Below are 27088 nucleotides of genomic sequence, written 5' to 3'. Positions count from 1 at the left end.
AGAACCCAGTCCACGGGACTTACAGCTTCAAGAGAGGAAAGTGAATGGGTGCAAGAAAAGAATCTCAGCTATTTGACTTAATTTAAATAGCACAAAAGGAGCCGAAAGAATCAGGGATGAGGGTCGAGTAGTAGGGTGTGGGTCTTGCTTGTGTCAGGGCTCAATTCCTGAACCCAGAAGGCACCCAGAGGACAGATGAAAGTGACCCAAAGTAATCTTTTTTTTGGGGGGTCACACCTGGCAGTGCTCAGGGGTCACTCCTGGCTGTCTGCTCAGTAATAGCTGCTGGCAGGCACGGGGGACCCTATGGGACACCGGGATTCGAACCAACCACCTTTGGTCCTGGATCGGCTGCTTGCAAGGCAAAGCCGCTGTGCTATCTCTCCGGGCCCCCAAAGTAATCTTTTAAAGCAACTTATAAATGTTAAGAGTTGACATGTACGTGAAACTATGAAAAATTTCAACAATTTTCTCTATTATCACCTTAGCTGTTTCACCACCATCCAAATACTTCCTAAATATGTCATCTGTAGACCTAAGAAAACTTGCAAGAGGAGCCAAAGAAACATTCCCTTGCACAGAAAGAGCCTCATTCTAACCTCGACAACTACATATGGACCCTTGGATACCACCAAGAGTGATTCCTGAGCGCAGAACCAGGAGTAATCCCCGAGCACTACCTCACCCACACAATTAATTTAAAAAAAAAAAATTGGCTAGAGAGCTAAAAATTCCAAGGATCTTAATTCCAGTGCCATTCCCATGGTCTCCAGGGCCCTATGAGGAATACAAATTACTTCATTCCTGTGATGTGCATCAGACAGGTCAACTCCTCCCTGTCAGCTCCATGAAAGCTCTAGACTTGTCCCTAGTTTCCACTGCCGTGGAAGGAGTCTGTTCCTTATGTGCCTCCAGACCACCGACCTCTCTCAAAAAAGACAGAGCTTCTGATGATGACAAAGATTTGGAAAGAATCAGAGAGATGTTTTAGGCTTTGAAGACCAGACAACCTAGCAACTACTCATATCTATGTGTGAAGCATAGAAACATCAGAATCATGGTGACTAGGTTCCAGGGAAGGTCCTCACCAAATGAGAAATCTGCTAGGCAGCTACCCAGCTCTACTCCAGTGCTCCAAAGTCAAGGACAGGCTCAACAGTGGCTTTTGCACCTAAAACAAAAGAGCCCACTTCCACATCTGTTAGGTATATGGAGGTCTTTATACTATTTCTCTTCAGTATTAGTTTCCCTGCCTGCTTTCCCACCTACTACCTCCCAAGTGGAGGGCGGAGGGCGCTGTTGAGACCCTACCTAATAAATAGGTGTCAAAGTAGGAGGTCAGGGTCTTTTTGGGCAGCTTAGCTGGCAGGCTCTGGGCTTTTGGGCTGCTATGCATCTGACCTTCTTGCCTTTTTATCCTCCTATCTGTGTAGATTATTTGCCACAGATAAATATTACCAGGATCGTTTCCCAGTCCTAGGGGTTAGGGGAATGGGAATCTCTTTCCTGTTCTGGGAACACTTTGAGGATCTATCATCAGTCAGTCTAGGACAGTGATGGCTAACCTTTTTGAGCCCAAGTGCCCAAACTGCCGCACAATGCCCGGTCCTCCCAATGGCCAGTCTGGCCCTGTTGCCAGGTGAGCTGCAAAGCAGACACCGGCACACTCGCCTCCCGCTGCATTGCATATCTTACTTGTGGGACCTTCCCACGTGCCAGCTGCAAGGCCTTCGTGTGCTATAGCTGGCACGTGTGCCATAGGTTCGCCATCAAAGGTCTAGGAGAAAATATAACCTTACAAAATTTAACTCTACTCACTAGAGAATGATCAGAATAAACAGCAACACCACGTATGCTCTCGGGATCATATGAATGCAAGCCCCTGCTTGCTGCAGCGTCCACCTCTTGGAATCATATGAATGTAAGCCCCTGCTTGCTGTATACCATCTTTCTGGCCCCTTCAGGGACTTCTCTCTTTCTTACCCATGAAAAATCTTCCTTTAGGGGCTACAGTGATAGTACACTTGCCTTGCATGTGGTCAATTCGAATGTGATCCCTAGCATCTCATATGGTCCACAAGTACTACCAGGTGTGATCCCTAAGCAGAGCCAGGAATAAGACCTGACCACTGGGGCCAGATGAGGCTCCTAAACTAAAAAATAATAAAAAAAATTAAAATGTTTTCTTTTCTTTTCTTTTTTGGTTTTTGGGTCACACCCGGCAGTGCTCAGGGGTTATTCCTGGCTCCAGGCTCAGAAATCGCTCCTGGCAGGCACGGGGGACCCTATGGGATGCCAGGATTCGAACCGATGACCTCTGCATGAAAGACAAACGCCTTACCTCCATGCTATCTCTCCGGCCCCAAATGTTTTATTTTCTAATTTTTTTTCTCTCAGGAATAAATAATGAGGGGCCGAAGAGATAACGCATAGATGAGTAGGGTGTTGGTTTTGCACACAGACAAGAAGGTTCAAGCTACGGCATCCCATATGGTCTGTGAGTCTTGTGAGTTAGTGATTCTTGTGTGCAGTCTTAAGTGACCCCTTAGCACCACAGGGTGTGGCCCAAAACAAACCAAAAAATAATGACCATCATTTGAGGGGTTGTTGCAGTTCAGTCCTGAAGAGGTTGACTGATGGTGGGATGGAGAATGAGGCCCTTTTCTTCCAGCTCGGAGCACGCGTCTGCCACCCTGTCTAGCCCACGGTTCTGAGGTGAAACGGCGGGTAAACAGCTCGCAGACAATCAGGCTCGTGGAAATATTTGCTTTATTCGGATGGACAAAACTGAAGTCCAAAGACTCAGATTCAGTTCCAGCCAGCAAAAAGCCCTCGCCTTCCACAGACCCTTGCTCTTATAGTCCAGAGTCAGGTCCCACCCAATGGTGGGATCAGATACCAACCAATGGTGGAAGCAGAATCAGGTCCTACCCTAGGGTGGGCAGGACAATAACAAGAAGATCAAAATCTACACTGCCCTCAAAACCTACACACATATGCACACGTGTTTATAGAGTAGGTTCCGTCTTAAGACTTTATATAAGACACAGGCGAATACACTAGCCAGTCCTGGCATATGTGGGGAACAAGGGGTGGGGAACAAGAGGTTTCGATACCCTGTGCAGTATGCAGGCTTCTTTGTCCCGGGAGTCAGCCTGAGAGGTCCCATCTGCGTTCCCAGCAAACTGGTGCCCAGGCAGAGGAAAGCAGGCAAGCTGGCCCCCACCACTGGCCACCCAGCCGGCTCTGTGTCCATTTCCGGCCGCCGTCCTTCAGTGATAGCTCCCGAGCAAAGCTCGCCACATAGTTCACATTCTAAGGAAATCCTCCAAGCCCAGATGGCCTGCCACAAAGCACGGCTATGTTGGCACACACAAACGTCTTAAGATAGTTCGTCTGTTCCTTTGCGCTCTTAACTCGAGTTTTCTCTCTTTGTAAAGAGACAAAATGAAGGAACATCAATAGGACATACGCAAAAAAGAAGACGACAGAAGGCCTGGGGCAAGCAGGAATACAACAGCACTCAAGTGTGCCACAAGAATATTCTCCATTTCAATGACTTGCTTTCCTCAGACCTTATTTCTGACCTCTTCCCATTAAGAACAGAGCTGGAGAGAAAGCACAGGGCTGAAGGGATCGGCCTTGCGTGCAGCCAACCCAGGTTCCTTACCACAGATGATCACATAGGACCACGTATGATTTCCGATTCCTACCAGAAGCAATCCCTGAGAACAGAGCTGGGAGTAAGCTCTGAACACCCCCCACCCAAGCCCTCTGCCCCTTGAGCAAAATTGAAGCAGCAAGCTAATAACCGTTTGAAACACAAAACCTAGTTTTTCCTCCTGAAACTGACATATGAAAGATACTAAATAGGGGCCAGAGCAATAGCACAGCTGGTAGGGCATTTTCCTTGCACATGGCTGACACTGGTTTGATCCCTAGCACCCCCTAAAGTCCCTGGAGTCAGTCAGGAATAATTCCTGAGTGTAGAGCCAAGAGTAACCTTTGAGCACCCCGGATGTGGCCCAAAACCAAGACAAAGGAACAAAAATATACTAGTTTTTTATGTAAAGAGATGAAAGCCACATGCTGGAGCAGACCTTCAAAGGCAGGGGGCCCAGGGTCAGTCCCAAGCGACTCCTAAGCACAAAGTTAGAAGCAACTCCTGAGCACCATCGGGTGGGACCCAAAAATCAAAAATAAGGAGGGTCAAAGACCCAAAGTATTTACTAGGAAAAGAGAAATGCCAGTGAGAATGTAAAGCCACATTTCCTTTTCCCTTAGTTTATGATTAAATCCACAAAAACTATAAAAAAATTTAAAAGAACTATCGCTTTTCATGATTCCTAGAACCTAAGTCTTAAGACTAATGTGACTGATTTATTAAAACTGTATCACTAAAGGTAATGAACATAATTAATAACAACAATCAAAAGAAATCCCTCACCAACTGGGAAGTTATTTTACAATAACACAACCGCACTAGTAAGCAGCCTGTAATAATAAACAATTTATAACAGGCCAGAGAATCCAAATTTAAACTACTCAGGCTTATAAAAATATACAATAACATGGGGTTTCCAGTTATAAATGTCTAATTGTCTTACAAAAACCAGGAAAGGCCAGCTGCAAGTTAATGTGTTCAACTTTTCTTCCTCTGATAATCTGGGCTGGAGGTGTGGCTGGGAGGTAGATAAAAGATTCTAAAACTAATTAAAGAACAGATCCATGCAGACTCTCAAAACAAAGCTAAAAGCTATTTATCATTTCCATTTTGTTTCTTTTAAGCTTTATACTTATAACTGAGAAAGGCAAATTTACACACACAAACAGAAACATGATTACTGTAAACAACAGACCTTATTAAAAAATATTGTAGAAAGGATGTTCCTGAGGCCAAACTGAACAGGTCAAATTACAAATATAGGGATATGGAAAAAAAAACCTCCAGAATCAAAAATGCAGCAAAATGACACGTATGCAGACAAATGCAGTAAAATGACCTAGAATGATTAATGTTAATAAAAAGCCTTTGTAGAAACTGCAGAAATCATCCAAAGATTTAAGAGCTTTCACAAAGAGCCATGGGAAAACCCTTTGATTTCGATACTAAGCGGGTACGGTCTAAAGTAGAGGGAAGTTATTTGAACAGTTCCCCCGAGTTGAGGGGGCTTAGGAACGTGCAGTATGTCTGAAACACAGGCCTTCAGAAGAAGCCAGGTAGAGTCAGAGTAGAGAGAATGGGAAACATGATGCCTACAAAGAAAAAGTGACAGGCCAGGCACAAACCAGAAAGGAATTCCAAATCCTGCTACTGGGTGCAGGAGGCTCAGGCTGGAAGCCAACCTATGCTACAATATTTGTCTTCAGCTGTCAGGAAAGTGTGGTCCTACTTTTTAGCATTCAGGTGCCACCCTCTCTTCCTTACAATGTAGACGGGGTCTCCAATAGCTAAAGAGCTTCCCAACTCCTGCATGACAGACCACTCTCTTTCACACAACACCTGCAGAACGAGAACCACAGTGGACAGCGGGCGGTTCTTTCCAGATGCCATGAAATAGCAAATATTGCAGTAGAACACGGGACAATATTGCTGCTTCCATTTAAAACTGGACAGGAAAGTCCATAGCAATCCAAGCTCAGGGAGCCTAAACAGGAACACAGAAGCTCAACTAGAACTAACCCCAGCCCAGACTCTGACAGAACAATCCTTTCACACTGACCTGTACTGATCTAAGTTGTGATGATCCCATTTGTCTTTGTGTTGCAACAAGCAAACGTAGAGTGAATTTACTAGGGTGGTGGACGGATGACTGGGGACAATAGTGGAGGAAATTCCAGTCATACTGGTGGTGGGACTGATGCTGGAACATTTAATACCTGAAACAACTGTATTAGGAACAAGTTGGTAGGTCACAGTGTTTAATAAGAACTAAAGAAAAAAAACTTCCATTTATATAAGCATACACACACAAACTTATCTGAGTGTCATAGCATAATGTCGAATAAACACAAGGAACAAGGCTTTAACTTAATGAGACAGGGACGTGGGGTGGGGGTGGGGGTTTACCAGCAGCAAAGACTTACTTGATGCAGGAATGCCATGACCCTTCCCATGCCACAGCATGCAGGGTGTGCACATGGGCAGGGTATGCCTGCACCACCTTTTGTTAGCACTTACTACTGATTCCCATCCAAAGCACATGGTTCCTAATCTGTTTAGTCTCTGCTCAAGAATCATCATCTCTTATAAAGTCAAAATTGTTTTCCAAAGGTCGAATCACTCATTCAAGTATTCAAATACTAAAAAATACCGAAAACTGTCCAGATTCATTCAATATAGTACTAGAAGTACTTGTCCTAGCAATAAGTCGAGAAAGGATAGCTAGGCATCCAGATAGGATAGGAAGAAGTCAAGCTCTCACTATTTGCAGACCACTTAATATCTAGAAAATCCTACGAAGCTTCTAGAAACAATAGATTTTTATAGTAAAGGGGCAGGCTACAAAATTAATATGCAAAAGTCCATGTTTTTCCTACATATAAATAATGAAAGAGGCATTTTAAAAAGTCACTCAGATTCATGACAACTACAAACTACAAAACACTAGTTCAGAAAATAAAAGGAGGCAGAGTGATAATACAGCAGCAGGTAGGGCATTTGCCTTTCACGTGGTCAACCCCGGTTCAATCCCCCGGCATCCCATACGGTCCCCCAGCACTGCCAGGAGAGACTGCTGAGATTAGAGCCAGGAGTAATGCCTGAGTGTGGCTGGGTGTGGCCCAAAATAAACAAAAAACAAAATTAAAGTAAAATAAAAGAAGACACAAGAAATGGAACTTCCCCTGGGAGGATTAATCATTAAAAAGACAGCATTCGGAGCCGGGGGTGATAGCACCAGTGTTTTGCCTTGCACGCAGCCAACACAACACGGACCCCATTTCGAATCCCAGCATCCCATATGGTTCGGTTCTCTGAGCTTGCCAGGAGCGACTTCTGAGCACAGAGCCAGAAGTAACTCCTGAGCGCCGCAAGGTGTGACCCCAAAACCGAAAGCCAAAAGCCAAAAAAAAGGCAGCACTCCCCAAACAGCAGGCTCAATGCAGTCCCTGTAAGGATACTCGTGACAATTTTCAAAGAAATAGATCAAGCACACCAGAAATACATATGGAACAACAATCTCTCCCTTCATAGCTAAACCAATCCTTGGGAAAAACATGATAGGAGGCATCAACTTTTCCCAACTTCAAACTTTTTTGGGGGAAAACCACACCTGGCGGCGGCACTCAGGGGTTACTCCTGGCTCAGTGCGCAGAAATCACTCCTGGCAGACTCAGGGGACCCTATGGGATGCCAGGACTGAACCCAGGTCCATCCCAGATTGGCATCGTGCAAGGTAAACACCCTTACCTGCTGTGCTATCAATAGCTCTGGCCCCCAAGCAACTTCAAACTTTTAATTACTATAAAGTGATAGTAATTAAAACAGCAAGGCTGGGGCCAGAGAGATAACATGGAGGTAGGGCATTTGCCTTGCATTCAGAAGGACAGTGGTTCGAATCCCGGCATCCCATTTGGTCCCCCAAGCCTGCCAGAGCAATTTCTGAGTGGAGAGCCAGGAGTAACCCCTGAGCGCTGCTGGGTGTGACCCAAAAACCAAAAAGAAAACAGCATGGTAATTAAAACAGTAATTAAAACAGACGGTCAGATCAGGGGAATGAAATTGAATATCCTGGGACAGATTCTCAGCTAAGATCAGTTAAAAAAAAAATCACGGTGTGAGGAGCCAGAGAGATAGCACAGTGGTAGGGCGTTTGCCTTGCAAGTGGCTCACCCAGGACCAGCGGTGGTTTGAATCCCGGCATCCCATATGGTCCCCAGTGCCTGCCAGGAGTGATTTCTGAGAAGATCCAGGTGTAACCCCTGAGCGCTGCCGGGTGTGGCCCAAAAATAAAAAACAAACAAAAATCATGGTGTGTTTGAGGAGGCCAGGCACAAAATCAAGTGAAAATGAGTTAAAGACCTTGTCATCAGACCTGAATCCCTAGGCACATAGAGGAAAACCTAGGCAGATCTTTCCCTGCCAGTGAAACTAGAGGCATCTTCATAATGAAACATCACTGATCACACAAGTGGACGCAAAGATCAACAAATGGTACTACATTAAATTAAAGAAGCTTCTACACCCTAGTGGAAACAATGACCAGGATACAAAGACCACTATAGAATGGGAGAGATTATTTACCCAACTCATCTGACAAAGGGTTAAAAAAATTACCCATCCGATTAAAAAAATTGGGTTAAAAATTCAAACTCTGGGCCCGGAGAGATAGCACAGCGGCGTTTGCCTTGCAAGCAGCCGATCCAGGACCAATGGTGGTTGGTTCGAATCCCGGTGTCCCATAGGGTCCCCCGTGCCTGCCAGGAGCTATTTCTGAGCAGACAGCCAGGAGTAATCCCTGAGCAACGCTGGGTGTGGCCCAAAAACAAAAAAATTCAAACTCATCCAAAAAATAATGAAATTTCCTCAAAGGAGAAATACACACGGCCAAAAGGCACATGAAAAAATGCTCCACACATCATTATTCATCAGGGATATACATCAAAACATCAATGCAACATACCACAGAGATGAGCACAATTAACAAGAACAACAACCAGTGATAGTGCAAATGTGGAGAAAGGGACTCTCATTCATTGCTGATGGGAATGTCAACTGGTTCAATTCTTTGGAAAACAACAAGGACACTCCTCAAAAACCTAGAAACTGAGCTTCCATATGACCCAGCAATTCCACTCCTAGGAATATATGTAGATAAAGCACAATGTAGGGGCTGGAGCAGTAAATAGCACAGTGGTAGGGCATTTGTCTTGCACTTAGCTGACCCAGGATAGATTGGGTTCAATCTCGAGTCCCATATGGGAAATTGCCAGGAGCAATTTCTGAGCTCATAGTCAGGAGTAACCTCCCTGAGCATCACTGCGTGTGCCCCAAACCCACCCCCAAAAACCAACCAAACAAAAAAACACAATAAAGACAAGGCAACTGCACTCCTGTATTCATTGCAGCACTCATAACAATAGCCAAACTTGGGAAACATCCCAATTTCCCGAGAACAGATGAGTGGATAAAGAAACTGTGGTTCATCTATATAATGGAATATTATGTAACTGCTAGAAAAAAATGAAGTCATGAAATCTGCTCATACATGGATAGGCATGGAAAATATCATGCTATGAAAGGAGTCAGAGGGAGAGGATTATATTCATATATTCATATATATCTATATCTATATCTATCTATCTATCTATCTACATATATATGTTTTTGGGCCACGGAGAGGATTATATTCATATATTCATATATATCTAATCTATCTATCTATCTATCTATCTATCTATCTATCTATCTATCTATCTATCTATCTACATATATATGTTTTTGGGCCACGTCCAGCAGCACTCAGGAATTTACTCCTGGCTTTGCTCAGAAATCGCTCCTGGTGGGCACAGGGGACCATATGGGATGCCGGGATTCGAACCACCCTGGTCCTGGGTCAGCAGCTTGCAAGGCAAACACCCTACCCACTATGCTATCTCTCTGGCCCCCTACACTCATTAATTAAGGGGAAAACCACCACAGTATGAGAATACCGAAAAACAACAGAAAGGGTGGGGGAAGTGCAGGTAGGACAGAGAAAGAATCATATGACAATAAAATTGGAAATGATCACTCTGCACAAGAACTGGGTGCTGAAAGGAGGTAAATTATATGCATGATACCTTTTCAGTAACTTAAAATAGAGGCTCACTCTGGAGATTGTGAATTGGGGTGTGATGTGAGATCCCTATGAGCTGGAGCCACAAGACTCGATGATGGGGACTCAGAAATAGGCCCACAGGTGCTTAAAGGGGGCAGCTGGAGAAGGAACCTGGGACTGGAGCAATAATACAGTGAGGAGGCACATGCTTGCATTTGGTGGACCCAGGTTCAACCCCTGAGCACTGCCAGCTGTGGCTTAAAAACAAAAATAGAGAAAAGAAGGAACCTACAGAGAAACACAAAACTCAGAAAGGGAGGCACAGACTCAGGACGAGACACTTATTTCAAAGGTATAAATAACCAAAGACTTTGTCTTTGTCGAAGTGGCACCCAGGACCTGGCAATGTTAAGAAACCTCTCCCAGAGCGGTCAGTGTGGAGCAAGGGAGACAGAGCAGGGCTGCAGTGGTGGGTCCCAGCAAGAGGGAACTAAGAGGGACAGTCAGGAAGAATGGTGGGAGTGTGCTGTATAGAGCTGGTGAACCGGGGTTTTGTTCCCATGGAGAACAGGGTCTGCACAGAGTTTGGGGAGCACTGAAGCAAGCAGAGCAGTAAAGCCGCAAAGTGCAAGAGGATAGTGAAGGCGAGCACAGAAAACAGGCTGGAGAATGCAGCAGGGCAGGGGCCACCACAGGGTGAAGATGAGGAGAGCAGGCGTGTCTGTTTTTCTGACCAGGGGGCTGGCTGAAAGCAGCAGGTTAAAGAGCTTGAGCTAAGTGATAAGCGCCTGGAAGTGTCCACCTGACACTTAAATGATCTTTTAATAGTTAGGTTTGAAATTCCTAACTAGCTTGTGAAACCTGCTCTGGGGAGAGGCTATTTCTTACTGCTTCTCTTCTCTATGTGGAAAGTCCAGCAGGTCTCCCAACCTTGGGTTATTCAGAGGCTCTTCTTTGGAAGCTGCAGCTCAGAAAGACATGTGGGGAGAGAAAAATCCCTCTGACCTCGGTGAAGTGGGGTGGGAAAACCAGAACCCCCGCATTACCGGTCTCACAGAGGCGGGTGGCTAATATGGCCGTAAGCCAGAGAAGACAAGGACAGCCCTCAGGGCTCGGAACAGGCCTTCCTTTGGGGCTTTCGCTCTCACAACAGGCGCTGCCCTTCCTTTGGACCTGGACTTCAAGATTATCTGCCTCCTTCCCTCTCTACCACGTGCCTCCCAAAGAGGACATTTTTATTAGTGTGTGAGGGATTGAACCCAATCAAGCAGTTACAGCTTTGCACTACTGAGCCTCAACCCTGGACTCCAGACCTTGCTTCTTATTTTTCTAGTACACGAACTAAAACGTTTTTATTTTCCATTTTAAAAAATCCACTTTACCCCTTCCCTGATTCCCCTAAGAGCTCATTCTTTTGAATATGTATTTAGTACAGGACGTAATTTCTCTTCCTCATACATGTTCTCCTTGTGAAATAAAGGCCTTTTGTAAAGTACACAACACATCTTGCTTTAAGAAAAATGTTTAACTATATAAACGTTCATTAAGAAAATTGCTCCAGGACTAGAGAATTCAAGAATAAGCTAAAATGTATGAAAGACATAGAATATAGTGATGGATTCAGACACCCTAGATTCAAAAAGTTGGCTTCAGTGTTTACCAACTATATATAGCCCTGATCAATTTTCACATTTTCTCTGATTCAGTTTCTTTATCTTTCAAATGAGGATAAGAGAAGCTAACATAAAAGATTTAAGTATTAAAACATTAAGTATAAAAAAAAAAACCAAAAACACGGGGCCAGAGAGATAGCATGGAGGTAGGGCATTTGCTTTGCATGCAGAAGGATGGTGGTTAGAATCCCACCATCCCATAGGGTCCCCCAAGCCTGCCAGGAACGATTTCTGAGTGTAGAACCAGGAGTGACCCCTGAGCACTGCCGGGTGTGACCCAAAAAAATAAAGAAGTATATGAAACAGAAAATTATAAAAAGAACTATTTTAAAACATTTTTAAAGTAAGTCTTAGCAAATATGACATTATTAAAATGATAACGAAGTATAGGAAGCTTTCAATTTAAAGGACCTTAATTCTTTTTGTGTGTTTTCTGTTTTCATTGTGCCATACCCAGCAGTGCTCAGGGATTGGTTACTCCTGGCTCTTCGCTTAGAAGTCACTCCTGGCAGGCTTGATACACACACACACATGCACACACACACACACACACACACACACATACACACACACACACACACCCCACACACACACACACACACACCCCACACACACAGACACACCCCACACACACCTCATATAAGATGCCAATTGAGCCCAGGGCCATCCTGGGTCGGCCACATTCAGGGATGGCAAAAACTCCCTACCACTGTGCTATTGCTCTGGCCTCCTAAAAGTACCTTAATATCACAAAGAGTTGCAGGGCAGGTACTTAATATAAAAAAATTTGTAAAATTGGGGCCAGAGAGATAGCATGGAGGTAAGGTGTTTGCCTTTCCTGCAGGTCAGTGGTTCAAATCCAGGTATCCCATATGGTCCCCCTGAGCCTGCCAGGAGTGATTTCTCAGTTTAGAGCCAGGAGTAACCCCTGAGTGCTGCTGGGTGTGACCCAAAAACAAAACAAAATTAAAAAAAAAAGAAAAAAACAAAAAATATTTGTAAAATTACAAATATAGGGCAAAAGTGATATCACAGCAGTAGGGTGTTTGCCTTTCACATCGATCCCCGGCCTCCATATGGTCCCCCAAGCCAGGAGCGATTTCTGAGCGCATAGCCAGGAATAACCCCTGAGAGTCACTGGGTGTGGCCGAGAAACAAACAACAATACAAAACAAAATTACAAATATAACCCAAAGGTTGTACAATTCTGTGAATATATTAAAAATAACTAAATCATTATTTTCAAGGGGTGAATTCTATGCTACATGAACTACACCCCTAAAAAGATGCTGTTACCAAAACAACATACTTTACATTTAAAACAAAAACTTTCATAATTTAAACTGTAAAGTCCCTGAGAAGCTATCAACAGAAACTAGCCCCCCCCCCAAATGACAGAAGAACCCACTGTAGCATTCATTAAGAGTTTGACAAAGGCATAAGAATTGCCTAAAGAAAGGCACAAAAGTAGGAGAGACAAAAAGAAGCGGAAAATTTCAACTCTTCCTAGGCGGCTGAGGCCAGGTGCTGCAGTGACTAATCTGTATTTGCTCGACTTGCCCCAGGCTCAGTGGAAAGAAAACAGCCTTTCTATAAACAAAGATGTGACTCCCTGCTTCCGGTCATGTACTAGGAGGGTCTTCACAAGCTGGAATACATAGAGCTGGGCTACAGAGGCCAAAATGTCCCACATGGGACAAGAATTAGTCAAGAATTGACAAAGGGGCTGGAAAGACAGTATAGTAAGTAGATAAGGTGTTTGCTCTGGAAAGGACTAAAAGATCCAGAAGGAAGATGACGGCCAGGTGGAGGCAAACGTAATTTTTGTCTCTAACCTTTTAAGACGTCTTCAAAAAACAAGCTGAGATGATGATGTAACAACTTCTAAGGAGTATTTATTTGTCAACCCTTTTCCGACTGCGGCCTAGTTCCAGTCCTGCTTCCTTTGGTGGGCCTCGTTCCCATTCCCATTCTACCAACTGTCCCCCATGTTATGGTGCCCTATGTATGCAGTTTTCACTGTGGCTTCCTAGAATGTCTTGGTCCCCAGCAGAGAGATGCAACTCAAATGTATGACTTTACAGGGACAAATGCCTTAGCATCTCAGCACGTTTATAAGTTATACTTTAATGATATTTTAGGCAACTTCCCTTTTTTGATAATAGCAAATACTGACCAGGATGTTAGTATGTAAATAGCTATGCTGGAACGTGTATGGATGGCTACAAACTTTCCCAAAAGTGATGTGGTTAACTACTGAAAAGAAAACCATACCTATGGAAGGGAGTGAATGAACTACCACAGATAGAGAGTGAGAACAGCTAAGTGGACACTGCAGTATCACAAGACTGCAGCGGCTGGGGCAGGAGAGATGGTGTAGATGTAGGGCATTTGCCTTGCATGCAGAAGGACCGTGGTTCGAATCCTGGCATCCCATATGGTCCCCTGAGCCTGCCAGGGGCAATTCTGAGCATAGAGACAGGAATAACCCCTGAGCGCTACCAGGTGTGACCCAAAAACCAAAAACTAAAAAAAAAAAAGGGGGGGGGCCGGTGAGGTGGCGCTAGAGGTAAGGTGTCTGCCTTACAAGCGCTAGCCAAGGAAAGGACCACGGTTCGATCCCCCGGTGTCCCATATGGTCCCCCCAAGCCAGGGGCAATTTCTGAGCATCTAACGGGTGTGGCCCAAAAAAAAAAAAAAAGGAAGAAAAAAAAGACTGCAGTGACAGAGCTGATGCCATAAAGATGGGAAAGGAGAAAGGCAGTGGGCCAGTATACAAGGCAATGCCAGTGCCACTCTACACAGTGCAACTCCATCCTATTTGTTTAAAAACAAAATGCCTTCCTGTAGAATACAGGTCAGCAACCTTTTAGTCAAGAATTGACAATGGGACCGGAAAGACAGTACAGCAGTTAAGTTGTTTGCTTTGCACAGCAGACCTAGGTCAGATCCTCAGCACTCCTGAAAATACTGCCAGGAGTGATCCATGAACACAGAGCCATCAGTAAGCCCAGAGCAGAGCTGGATGTACCACCACCCTGCCCTGCTTACCAAAAGAAAAGAAAACGAAATGGAGAAAAAAACACATACCCTAACAGTAACAGTTTGGGTTTGCAGGTGAGAAAGAAGCCTGTCAATTATTGTGCTGTTAGACCGCAGCATGAAGTGACCACAGGCAGTACCAAAACTGAGTACAGCTAGGTTCTAATAAAATTTTACTGGTGGTCAAAGAGAGCTCAAAGGGCTGGAAAGCAGAGTGAGAATAACACAGGCAGGGTGCTTGCCTTGAATAAGGCCGACCCAGGTTTCATCCCTGGCGTAGCACATGGCCTGCTGCATAGCAGGAGGAGTAATCCCTGAATGCAGAGACAGGAATGGCACAAAAAAATAACAACAAAACAAAATCATCATCATGTCTAAAAACCTGAACTTTATTTTCTAGCACTCATTTTATAGTATTAGAAAGTTCTCAAAGGAAAATTAATGCTGGGAGGCGACCAAAGGGAACCAAGAGTCATTTGAAAAACTAAGTAGTACTTGATTTTATTTCCAAGTACCAAGTAATTATCATCTGCCCAGACTGCTATAAATAATATTTAAATGGACTGAGGACTAGAGGGAAGAAAGGACAACAGTCCTCTGCAGAAATGCAAATAAAGGGTGGAGACACACACCCAAGAGTGGGTGCAAGAGACGGAACTCCTCACAGTCCTAACCTAACTCAGGCCATGTCCAGAGAAGCGGCGGATTCCCACGAGGACACCCAGGCATCCAGCAACAAAAAGAACTGAACTAACCTTTTCAAACTGTCACCAGCAGCTAGAAAAGTCAAGAAGAACCCAAATAAATCTCTGGATGGAATGATGGACAGAAAAAGTACGTCTGGGGCCGGAGAATAGCACAGCGGTAGGGCGTTTCATATGGCCAACCCTCGATGACCCGGGTTCTATTCCCAGCATTCCATATGGACCCCGTGGGCCTGCCAGGAGCGATTTCTGAGCACAGAGTCAGGAGTAACTCCTGAGCACCACCCAAAAACCAAAAGAAAAAAAGTATGCCTGATAAAACTAAGACAATCTGGGCCCGAAGAGATAGCACAGCGGTGTTTGCCTTGCAAGCAGCCGATCCAGGACCAAAGGTGGTTGGTTCGAATCCCGGTGTCCCATAGGGTCCCCCGTGCCTGCCAGGAGCTATTTCTGAGCAGACAGCCAGGAGTGACCCCTGAGCACTGCGGGTGTGGCCCACAAACCAAAAAAAAAAAAAAAAAAAAAAAAAAACCTAAGACAATCTACAAAGACCATACTGTATCACTGTAACAAGTGTATCATACTGCAGTATCATAAGAAATATATATCTGATCATACAGGTGCCTAAATATTGTGGTCTTTACCCACCATTCCTAGCTTCTGGCTCACTGTTCCCAAAGGCTTTGTAATTTGCTACTTGTTGCAAGTGATAAAGTGTATTTTGCAATGCGAAAGAGGTGACTTTTTGAGCAACACCTGTGTATGGGAGATTAGAGGGCCCAGTCCCATCAGAAACCAATTGCTGAATGAGAAAAGCAAAAAAAAAAAAAAAAAAGTATTTTTATGAGAAATGCTATGAGTTGGTATAAAAGAAACAATCAAGGGGCAAAAAGAACACCACGAACAAAAACAGTCTTTCTGAAGCAAAAACCTGACAGGATGGATGAAGAACTTGTCAAAGTGGGAAAGCAGTTGTGTACAGATGAGAAAAAATCAAGTCTAGCTTTAAAGGAAGGCAGGAGCCAAATTGTGAAGAGCTTTGAACTCTATCCCAAAGAAAACTGCATTTCATACTACCAGCAACAGCCAACTACTAACTGGTTCTGGCAGAGTATTATCCATACAAATAAGGTTTGTCTAGTTCTGTCTAGACCGACTCACTCACCTTGACAATCTTAAAAAGAACCTTTCCTTTTGTGCTCATACATTTTCATTTCTCCATTCAAGTGCCTGCTGATTCTGATCACAGGCAGAGTATTCACTATCAGAGATTCGCCGAGTGCTTCTTAGGGTTAAGCAATCCAAGGATGCTGACTGCACCAACCGCGCCTCTAGAAAGAAAGATGCTGGGGGCCAGAGAGCTTGTATGGGTAAACTGCTTCCCTTCCACTCAATCTCCATCACCACATAAGGCAAACCAGGAGTGATCCTTGAGAGCTGAGTCCGGAGTAAGCCCTGAGCTTGCACATGCAAGCTCGATCGCACACACAGAGGTCTAGGTTATCAAGCTTGACACAGAAGTGGGAGAGTGGTTAGGGCAGAGAAGGAACCACTATGGCAATAATAATTGGAAATGATCTCTCATCATGAGAACTGGGTGCTAAAAGGAGGTAAAATTATACACATGATACCCTTTCAGTTATAATACTGCAAACCACAATGCCAGAAGAAAAAAGGGGGGGAGAGAGAGAGAAGAAAAATGTTTACTGGGCCCGGAGAGATAGCACAGCAGCGTTTGCCTCGCAAGCAGCCGATCCAGGACCAAAGGTGGTTGGTTCGAATCCCGGTGTCCCATATGGCTATTTCTGAGCAGACAGCCAGGAGTAACCCCCGAGCAACACCGAGTGTGGCCCAAAAACAAAAACAAAAACAAAAATGTTTACCACAGATGCAGGTGGGGGGACAGGGAGGTGGGGAGACATTGGTGGCGGGAAATGTCACTGGTGAGAAGGATATTGAAAATTATATGACTGAGGGGCCGGGTAGGTGGCGCTGGAGGTAAGGTGTCTGCCTTGCAAGCGCTAGCCAAGGAAGGACCGCGGTTCGATCCCCTGGCGTCCCATATGGTCCCTCCAAGCCAGGGGCGATTTCTGAGCACATAGCCAGGAGTAACCCCTGAGCGTCAAATGGGTGTGGCCCAAAAACCAAAAAAAAAAAAAAAATTATATGACTGAAATTCAACCACAAACAACTTTGTAACTGTGTATCTGGGGTAACTCAGTTCAAAAGTTTATTTAAAAAATAATAAAGATACTACATTTTGGAAAAAAATTAAACACAATGTAATATAATTGGAATAATAAACAAGTGCTGAAAAAAATCTCTAGAACAGTAATATATTCCTTCTCCTTACTAAAAACAAAAATGTAAACTGTTGCTAGTAAACTTGATGAAAATGAGATAGTCTTATTTTAGTACATAAAGGGATCCAGGGAGGTTCAATGGCCAAAAGCGCTCCCCATATGCAAACCCAAGGCTCTGAGTTCTATCCCCAATCCCTCCTGCGTGTGGTCCGTGAGATCTGCAGTCTGGGACCCCTGACACCAGTGCGCATTCTCCAGCCCAGCAGAGCCAACCGTGCACCAGGACTGCAAGTAAGAGTGATAAACCTCAGGTACCTGGAACAGACACCAGAATAACAGTATGTGAGCACCGAGACACTAACCACCTTGGCACAAACTGTGTGAGCACTGCAGCAGCTCTACAAAACGTGTCTGGGCACCACATGCAAAGAGCACACACCTTCTGGCCAAGACGTGCTAGCACCGCAACCTAGCACCTCACTTCTTCATCACTCTCATCACTATAACAGCAGCAATTCCAAGGAAGGGGAGATTTCTTTCTGAAGTATTTTAATTTACAACCACATATCTAGAATCACATCTGGAAGTATTTTTGGTTGCGCATAAGCCAAATGTACCCTAAGTTATTCAAAAACAGAGGTTCTCAAAAGTAACTGGAAAACTGCCCCTAGCAGAAAAAACTTATTCTGCTCTCCCTGGAAATCTACCTTTTGTGTGTGTGTGTGTGGTATTTGGGTCATACCTGGCAGTGCTCAGGGGTTATTCCTGGCTCCATGCTCAGAAATTGCTCCTGGCAGGCACGGGGGACCATATAGGATGCTGGGATTCGAACTGACGACCTTCTGCATGAAAGGCAATCGCCTTACCTCCGTGCTATCTCTCTGGCCCCAAAATCTACCTTTTTTAAGAGACCAAACAGAAGCTTTTTCTACAGACTGTGCCTGAGCCTACTCTGCACCCACTTGCCCAGTTGGAAAAAAGATTTTCATGGTGAAGTTTATGAGTGGCAAGGGCCAGAGTCATAGTATTTCGGGCAGGGCATTTGCCTTGTACCAGGTGGGCCCAGGTTCACACATCAGGATTGTCAGCAACCCATATGGTCCCTGTCCCCACCAAAGTGATCCCTGAGTTCAGAGTCAGGAATAAGCCCTGAGTACCAACAGGTGTGGCCCAAAACTTAAAAAAAAGTTTGTCTGGGGGCCGAAGAGATAGCATGGAGGTAAGGTGTTTGCCTTGCTTTCAGAAAGACAGTGGTTCAAATCCCGGCATCCCATATGGTCTCCCGAGCCTGCCAGGAGCGATTTCTGAGCATAGAGCCAGGAGTAATTCCTGAGCGCTGCTGGGTGTGACCCAAAAACCAAAAAAAAAAAAAAGTTTGTTTTTAAGTTTTGGGTCACACCAAGCAGCCCTCAGGGGTTACTTCTGGCTCTGCACTCAGAAATCACTCCTGGCAGGCATGGGGGACCACATGGGATACAGGGATTCAAACCATCTTCTGTCTGAATTGTCTGAATTGGCTGCTTGTAAGGCAAATGCCTTACCACTGTGCTATCTCTCCGGCCCCCCAAATAAGTAATTTTTAAAAAAAAGTTTATGAATGGCAACTGTTACCATAACGTACCAACTTCATAAACTTGTGATGAATCAATTTGGGGGTACGACCCACTGTTCTATCACTCTGGAGCCGTGAATCACCTTTTTAGAGAAGCCTTCAATTTTCCAACACCTTTTCTGCAAAGTTTCAAATCACAGCTACATCCATTTCACCTAGTTTTCTCTCGCTACTAACAAGAACCAGCAGTGTTTAGTAGTATTGTTAGAAACCTTGTGACCTCAAACACTTGCTAGCTGGCCATCTGCAATGAGCCTACCAGTCTCTGCTATCCCAGAGGAGATAAGAGACTAACATTAGGTATTAAAATCAGAACAATCTGGCTTCAAAGCTGAGTTCTGTGTCATAAGTTAGAGAGCTTGTCCAAAATCACTGGAGGGTGCTAAAACTGGACTGCTTCTCTCTCGTCCTTCTCTACAAAGCACTCCAACTGTTTTCACTCCCAAAGATTCAATGAGACCATGCCAGTGTGGGATCTGAATGTCTGCAAAAAACCCAAAATGCCAAAGTGAACCTTACTATTTTTGAATGCATGGCCATGAGTAACCCTGAGCGTCACCAGGTGTGGCCCAAAGACCAAAAACCAAAACCAAATAAAAACAAAAACAAAACCTACTCTCCATAGTTCCAAAACCAGTGTTTTCCAACATTAAAATAGCTAAGAACTGTACCTGTCTGCAAATAGTCCATGGATCAGAAGGTAAAAACCACTCTGGTCAATCTGTAGTTTTTCAACTTTATGTCTGTACATCTCTTTATGGCTATACATCATGATTAAATCCTCACAACAATCCTCTAGACTAGATACTAGCATTACACCACTTTTGCAAATAAGGCATAGAAAATTAAATAACGCACTCAAGGACATAAGTGAGTAACCATGGAAGCCCGGACCTAATCCAGACATTGAGTTCAGTCTCTGAAACTGTCCTTCACTTTGAGAAAGTACACATAGGGGGCCTCTTAATTATATCATATCTACTAGCTAGAGGAAGAGGGGAGAGACTTGAATTCTTTCCGGAACTGTCATCTTTGTTGACAATTAATGATTCACTAACTTTTATTCACTAATTTGATATTGGTTTCTTCTGTGGAGTCAGCAAACAATTACTTCCAAGTGTTCATCTTTAACATAAAATAATCATTGTGGATAATGCCAGGGGTTGAACGAGGTACTCCTGGATACCAAGCACTGCTGCAACCTTGAAGCTATCTCCCAGCACTTTTTTTAAATAAGAAATAGAAATTCTGCGCAGAAAGCATGGCTCATCTCTCCCTCTAGCTCAGACATGTTAACTAGGTAATCAGGACCAAGGTGTGTAAGCAGGCCTGGATCCTGCCAGATACAGACACTCAGAGGAGGCAGAGCAGATTCAACTCCCTCCCACAGGTAAATCCTATAGTCTAGTATTTCTGGAGGAAGTCAGTAAGTAAATCCCCGTTTTTTTCTACAAATCCATGTTGCATCCACAAATTCCACTGCTGCCAGAAAGCTGAATTTGAGAAAGAGACAGGGGCATCTGCTTTATGCTGTATCCGTAATTTATTTATTTTGAACCTAGAGAAGAAGGCTGAATATTTGGTACCCTACCAAAAACCCTTATCATTAAATAATGTCGATCAAGAATAATATGGCACTGAATCAGCACATATAAAGTTCTAACACCCTTTTAAATAGCCTGTTAATCCTGATCTTGCAAAATTAAGTATTCTTGCCCAGTTAGTAGGAAAACTAAGGATCAAAGAAGTTAAGTAGTTTGTATAAGCTTCCAATCCAATAAATTTTATAAGTAATATTCAATCTCAAATACTTGCGATTTTGGTGCTAGAGCGATAGCACAGCTGATAGGCCACTTGCCTTGCATAGCCTACCCAGGTTCAATCTCTGGCACCCCAGGAGTAATTCCTGGGTGCAAAGTCCAGAGTAAACCCTAAACTCAAAACAAAAAAAATCAAATACCTTCAGTTTCAAACTTCTCCCTCAATTACAATCTTCAACTTACTGAAATATCGGAATGTGGTCAAAGGATGTTATCAAGGCTAGAGGACAGCAATGGAATCAGGAATCAGGGGCACATGCTTTGACCCTGGTTCCATCCCAGCAGTGGGATCCTCGGAGCACTGTGGGAAAAAGGAAGGCCTGGTAATCCCCAGCACCAAAGGAGCCAAGCAGCCACATCCTCCAGCACTAGCCTGGAACTGTCTTGCCTGGCCGGCCAACAGCACCTGAGAGGACTCCAGACTCCCTGAGCACTGCTTGTGAGCACCCTTCCACCCCCAAAAGTATAAGGTATATCAATATTTAAACAAACAGCAAAGATACATTTGTGCATCACAAAAAGGAGTGACTGACCCTAATACAGGTGGTTAATGAAATACTTAACCAGGTTCTGCAGAGAAATCAGTTCTTTAAAAATAATTAACTTAAATGACACTCGGGACAATAAAGATTGGTGAGGAGAAGCCTCTATTGGTTGTACGCTCCATTTCTGAAAATCTATAGGCTTCCGGTCGTAAATGTGTAAGACTCCAATAAAGTTCCTTAAAAACATGAGCCGTCGGGGCCGGCGCGGTGGCGCTAGAGGTAAGGTATCTATCTATCTGCCTTCTGCCTTGCCAGCGGTAGCCTAGGATGGACCGCGGTCTGATCCTCCGGTGTCCCATATGGTCCCCCAAGCCAGGAGCGACTTCTGAGCGCATAGCCAGGAGTAACCCCTAAGCATTACGAGGTGTGGCCCAAAAACCAAAAGAAAGAGAGAGAGAGAGAGAGAGAGAGAGAGAGAGAGAGAGAGAGAGAGAGAGAGAGAGAGAGAGAGAGAGAGAGAGAGAGAGAGATAGAGATAGAGAGAGAGAGAGAGAAACATGAGCCATCTTGAATCAAACCTCCAGTGATTATCCATGGGCTGCTTAAGTCCAACCAGAGTCACAGAGCTGAGAGGCAGCTGCTTTCTAAGTCGCAGGGCTTAGAACAACTCCCAGTGAATGCTGCTATCTTTGAAATGGAAGCCAGGCTCGGTTCTAACCTGTCTACAGGCCCACACAGACCTACAGCAAGCACATTTCAAAGTTTCTTGTCTTTATCATCAGTTACCAAAAGACCTAATAACAAAAGGACTTTAAGGTGCCATATTTACATTTCTCCTAATATACAGAACCCTGTAATATAATTTCCTCCATTATTAGAATCAGTATCTTTCTGCATAGCTTGGTAAAGTGTGAGAACTAAGCATGCCACATTAGCATTATATTACTATAAATGCTGTAGTCTTCGGAATGTAGTCAGGTGGGTCGGAAAGTCAACCAGACTGGAGCACAGGCTCTGCATACAGGAGGCAACGTTCAAGTCCCAGCACGGCCTGATTCCACAAACACCACCAGAACATGGTGAAAATAAAAAAGACATGTAATAAAATGTTCCTTTTTAATAAAATACCAGAGACATATGGGCCTATACTGACATTCTATCCATGCCCTTGGTTCAGAACAGTGCTCAATGGCTATAGCCATTCAGGAAAGCATGTTGTGGCTACCAAACAAGGCCTCTTGTCTGTGGACTCTTGAAGGAAGAACTGCAATTCTGAACTCAGAACTGGGGTGGGGGAAATGACGAGAGCAACCGGATAACAGGTGGGGCACCCAGATGGTCTCCTGAGTACTACCAAGAGCACAAAGCCACGAGTAACCCCTGAGCACCGCAGGGTGTGGCCCAAAAACCGAAAACCAAAAAGAGAACTGGTTCTACAACCAGTATGCTAACTAAACATGTAGCCACTTGGAGAATTATTTTATAATGTAATAATCAAAGCTTAATTGGGCAGTAAAGCTGTGTCTTTAACAAATAGTACAAATAGAAGTCTATTGCACAGAAGAAACATAAATGAACTTTAACCCTACTTCATATCACACACAGACATTAATTTGAAATTACTAAAAGCCATAAACCTAAAAGGAAAGGCTTTAGTATAAAGAACAGATGATAAATTGTGCCTCATCAAAACCTGAAATTTCCAGAGCCTAAGAGTAAATTAAGGCAACATGCTTTTCATGTGGCCGAGCCCAGTTCAATAATACCCAGTGCCACATGGTCCAGAGCACTGCTAGAAGTTACCACCTGAGTAAAAAAAAAACAGTTTTTTTAAAATTTTTTTGTTTTTGTTTTTGGGCCACACCCAGTGTTGCTCAGGGGTTACTCCTGGCTGTCTGCTCAGAAATAGCTCCTGGCAGGCACGGGGGACCCTATGGGACACCGGGATTCGAACCAACCACCTTTGGTCCTGGATCGGCTGCTTGCAAGGCAAACGCCGCTGCGCTATCTCTCCGGGCCCAGTTTTTAAATTTCTACTCATCAAAATAAATCGTTGGGAGTCCGAGAGATAGCATGGATGTAGGACATTTGCCTTGCATGCAGAAGGACCGTGTTTCGAATCCCGGCATCCCATATGGTCCCCCGAGCCTGCCAGGGGCGATTTCTGAGCATAAAGCCAGGAGTAACCCCTGAGTGCTGTGGGGTGTGAGGTATGACCCAAAAACCAAAAAAAAAGAAAAGAAAAAGAAAAAAACATTAAGGCACTTGTTTTGCATGAGTTGTAGAAGCTTAACCCTGGTTGAAATCCCAGGTACCACCTATGGAACTGTGCAGTGCCAGAGGTCAACTCAGAGATGAAGGGAGGGAGGGAAGGAGGGAGGGAGAGAGAGATGGAAGGATGGAGGAAGGAAGGAGAGAGGGAGGGGGAAGGAGGGAGGAAGGGAGGGGGAGGGAGGAAGGGAGGGAGGAAGGAAGGAAGGAAGGGAGGGAGGGAGGGAGGAAGGAAGGAAGGAAGGAAGGAAGGAAGGAAGGAAGGAAGGAAGGAAGGAAGGAAGGAAGGAAGGAGGGAGGGAGGGAGGGAGGGAGGGAGGGAGGGAGGGAGGGAGGGAGGGAAGGAAGGAAGGGATTAAAACAACCAGGAATATAGTTCAAGAGCCTGGCTTGCATTATATGAGGCCACGAATTCAATCTCTGTCACCACAAAAGCAAAAGGAAAGCAAGCAAGCCACAAAAAAAGACATATGAATCAATATAAACCTGACCAAAAATTTGCATTTATAGTTCATAACTCAATAGAAAATAGTGAAATATAAACCAATTGAAAAACATGCATACATCTTTTATCTACCCTTACTTAAAAGAGATTTTCTTTAAACAATGTGAGACACTACAATTTTAAACAAACCATTAGCATTAAAATGAAAGGTTATGTGTTTTTTTTGTTTGTTTTTTTTTTGGTTTTTGGGCCACACCCGGCAATGCTCAGGGGTTACTCCTGGCTGTCTGCTCAGAAATAGCTCCTGGCAGGCACGGGGGACCATATGGGACACAGGGATTCGAACCAACCACCTTTGGTCCTGGATCAGCTGCTTGCAAGGCAAACACCGCTGTGCTATCTCTCCAGGCCCGAAAGGTTATGTTTTGTGTATATATGTACCTATGAAAACAATGTATTATAAATGATTTTTTTTGCTTTTGTTTTTGGGCCACACCTGGCGGTGCTCAGGGGTTACTCCTGGCTATCTGCTCAGAAATTGCTCCTGGCAGGCACGGGGGACCATATGGGACACTGGGATTCGAACCAACCACCTTTGGTCCTGGATCGGCTGCTTGCAAGGCAAATGCCGCTGTGCTATCTCTCCGGCCCCTTATAAATGATTTTTAAATGAGAAAAATGTACCTGAGAGGAAGTGATGACCAGGATACAAAGACAGCCTATAGACTGGGTGAAATTATTTACCCACCACTCATCTAATAAGGAGTTAATAGCAAAGATATATAAGCATTGGTATAACTTTACAAGAAAAATAAAATTCCAATCCCATCAAAAATGGGGAGAAGAGATGAACAGAATCTTCCTCAAAGAAATAGAGATGACCAAAAGGCACATGAAAAAATGCTCCATATCATTATTCATCAGGGAGATGCAACTCAAAAACATAATGAGATGGGGCCGGAGTAGTGGTGCCAGTGGTATGGCATTTGTCTTGCTCACGCTAACCTAGGACAGACTGTGGTTCGATACCCCGGTGTTCCATATGGTCCCCCAAGCTAGGAGCGAATTCTAAGTGAATAGCCAGAAGCCCTAAGCGTCACGGGGTGTGGTCCAAGAACAAGAGGGGAGGGGAGGGGTGGGGAGGAGAGGAAGGGAGGGGAGGGGAGGGTGGAGAGAGAGAGATCTCACACTAGAGACAGGCACACATCAGTGCTAATGCAAATGCGGAGAGAAAGAAACTCTCATTCACAGCTGGTGGGAATGTAGACTGGTCCAGCCTTTTTGGAAAAGATTAAGGACATTCGGGGCCCGGAGAGATAGCTCAGCGGCGTTTGCCTTGCAAGCAGCCGATCCAGGACCAAAGGTGGTTGGTTCGAATCCCGGTGTCCCATATGGTCCCCCGTGCCTGCCAGGAGCTATTTCTGAGCAGACAGCCAGGAGTAACCCCTGAGCACCGCCGGGTGTGGCCCAAAAACCAAAAAAAAAAAAAAAAAAAAAAAAAAGATTAAGGACATTCCTAAAAAAAATTTAGAAACTGGCTTCCATTTGACCCAGCAACTCCAATTCTTGAAATATAATATACCCCGAAGGGCTCAAAAACAGAATGGAAAAAAGGCAATGCACCCCTATGTTCTTTGCAGCATTAACCACAATAGCCAAAACCTGGAGACAGCCCAAGTGTCCAAGAACAGAGGACTGGATAAAGAAACTATGGTACATACACACAATGCAGAATTACTTGGCCCATGAGAACAGATAGTTAAGAAATATGTTGCTACATGAAGGAACCTGGAGAGTCTCAAGCTGAGTCAAATCACAGGGAGAGAGACCACCACAGAAAGACTCTCAGATATGGAATAAAAAGAAACATAATGGGGGTTAAGCCAATACCCAAAGATCATGGAAACAAAGTAAGGAGAACTGATGTTCGAGAGGAAATGTGCCACTGAGGGAACTAGAAGATGGGACAGGGAGAGGGCAACGTCTATGGCGGAGAGATTTGTTCAACTCAGAGTCAGTCCAACCAATCAACCTGCTTAGGTGTTGGGAGTAATCCGTTCTTCCATTATTCAGGATAATTTTTCTTTACATGTGCTTGTCCCACTTACGCAGGAAGCACCTCTAGATTGGTCCCTTCCCCTCCCTGTTCTCCACATATTGGGTGGTCCTACTCTTCCCAATAAAGACCTCGGGTCAGAGAGCCCTTTTTTGGTTTCTATCCCACGGGTAGCCTGTCTGCCTGGCGGTACCCTCTGGTGGCTTGCAGAGCTTGTGATAGAAAGTTCATGAGCCTGTTTTATCTCCCTAACCTTGTACAGATCATTTCCCATGCTGGCACTGCTTCCAGTCCGTCATTCCCCAATCTCCACCCTCCCCCTCGAACATTTAGGGAAGCCAGAGTAAAGGACAGCAGGTGGGCACTCTTTCACAAACTAACCCAGGTTCCAACTCTGGTACCACAAGAGGGTTTCCCAAACACAGTCAAGAGTGATTGCTGGGCACGATCAGATGTGGTCCCAAACCCAAACACCATGCTTAGGAAAAGGAGTCTACTAAAACCCTCAGAAAGGGGTGCACAGAGCCTTCCAGATTGATGATTCGTGAGTGTGGCGAGGAAAAACTCCAGCCCCTTCCCCAGAACCTTTCCTAGTGCAACTCTTCTAAGTCTTACATTCTATAACAGACCAGTTAAATAGTCGTTTCCTGACTTTGGCAAACCACTACACACACACACTGGAAACAAGGAAAGGACCAGAGGCACCTCCTTGTGTGGCTGGTCAAAGAGGAGGGCCAATGCCCAAATCATAGCTGGCACCTGTGGCCAGAGAATCTGGAACAACTGAGCCTGACCAATGCAAGGAGCTCATGTCAGAACTTCTAGGTGCAGAAGATCCACAAAGCCGCTGTCAAAGGGGTGTGAGCAGAGGAAAGGGAATTTTTTTTTTTTTTTTTTTTTTGTGGTTTTTGGGTCA

At 44.6% G+C, this 27088-nt stretch overlaps 1 protein-coding gene across 1 annotated transcript in view; it reads right to left on the bottom strand.

The window, feature by feature from the left end:
* The window catches only part of EML4 (EMAP like 4), a 96495-nt gene that overhangs the window by 53848 nt on the left and 15559 nt on the right, over positions 1-27088 (bottom strand). The window lies entirely within an intron of this gene.

This window comes from Suncus etruscus, chromosome 12 (assembly GCF_024139225.1).
Source record: "Suncus etruscus isolate mSunEtr1 chromosome 12, mSunEtr1.pri.cur, whole genome shotgun sequence".
In the NCBI taxonomy this organism is placed as follows: Eukaryota; Metazoa; Chordata; class Mammalia; order Eulipotyphla; family Soricidae; genus Suncus; species Suncus etruscus.
The sequence above is the reverse complement of the archived record's forward strand: the minus strand, read 5'-3'. Positions and strand labels throughout refer to the sequence as shown.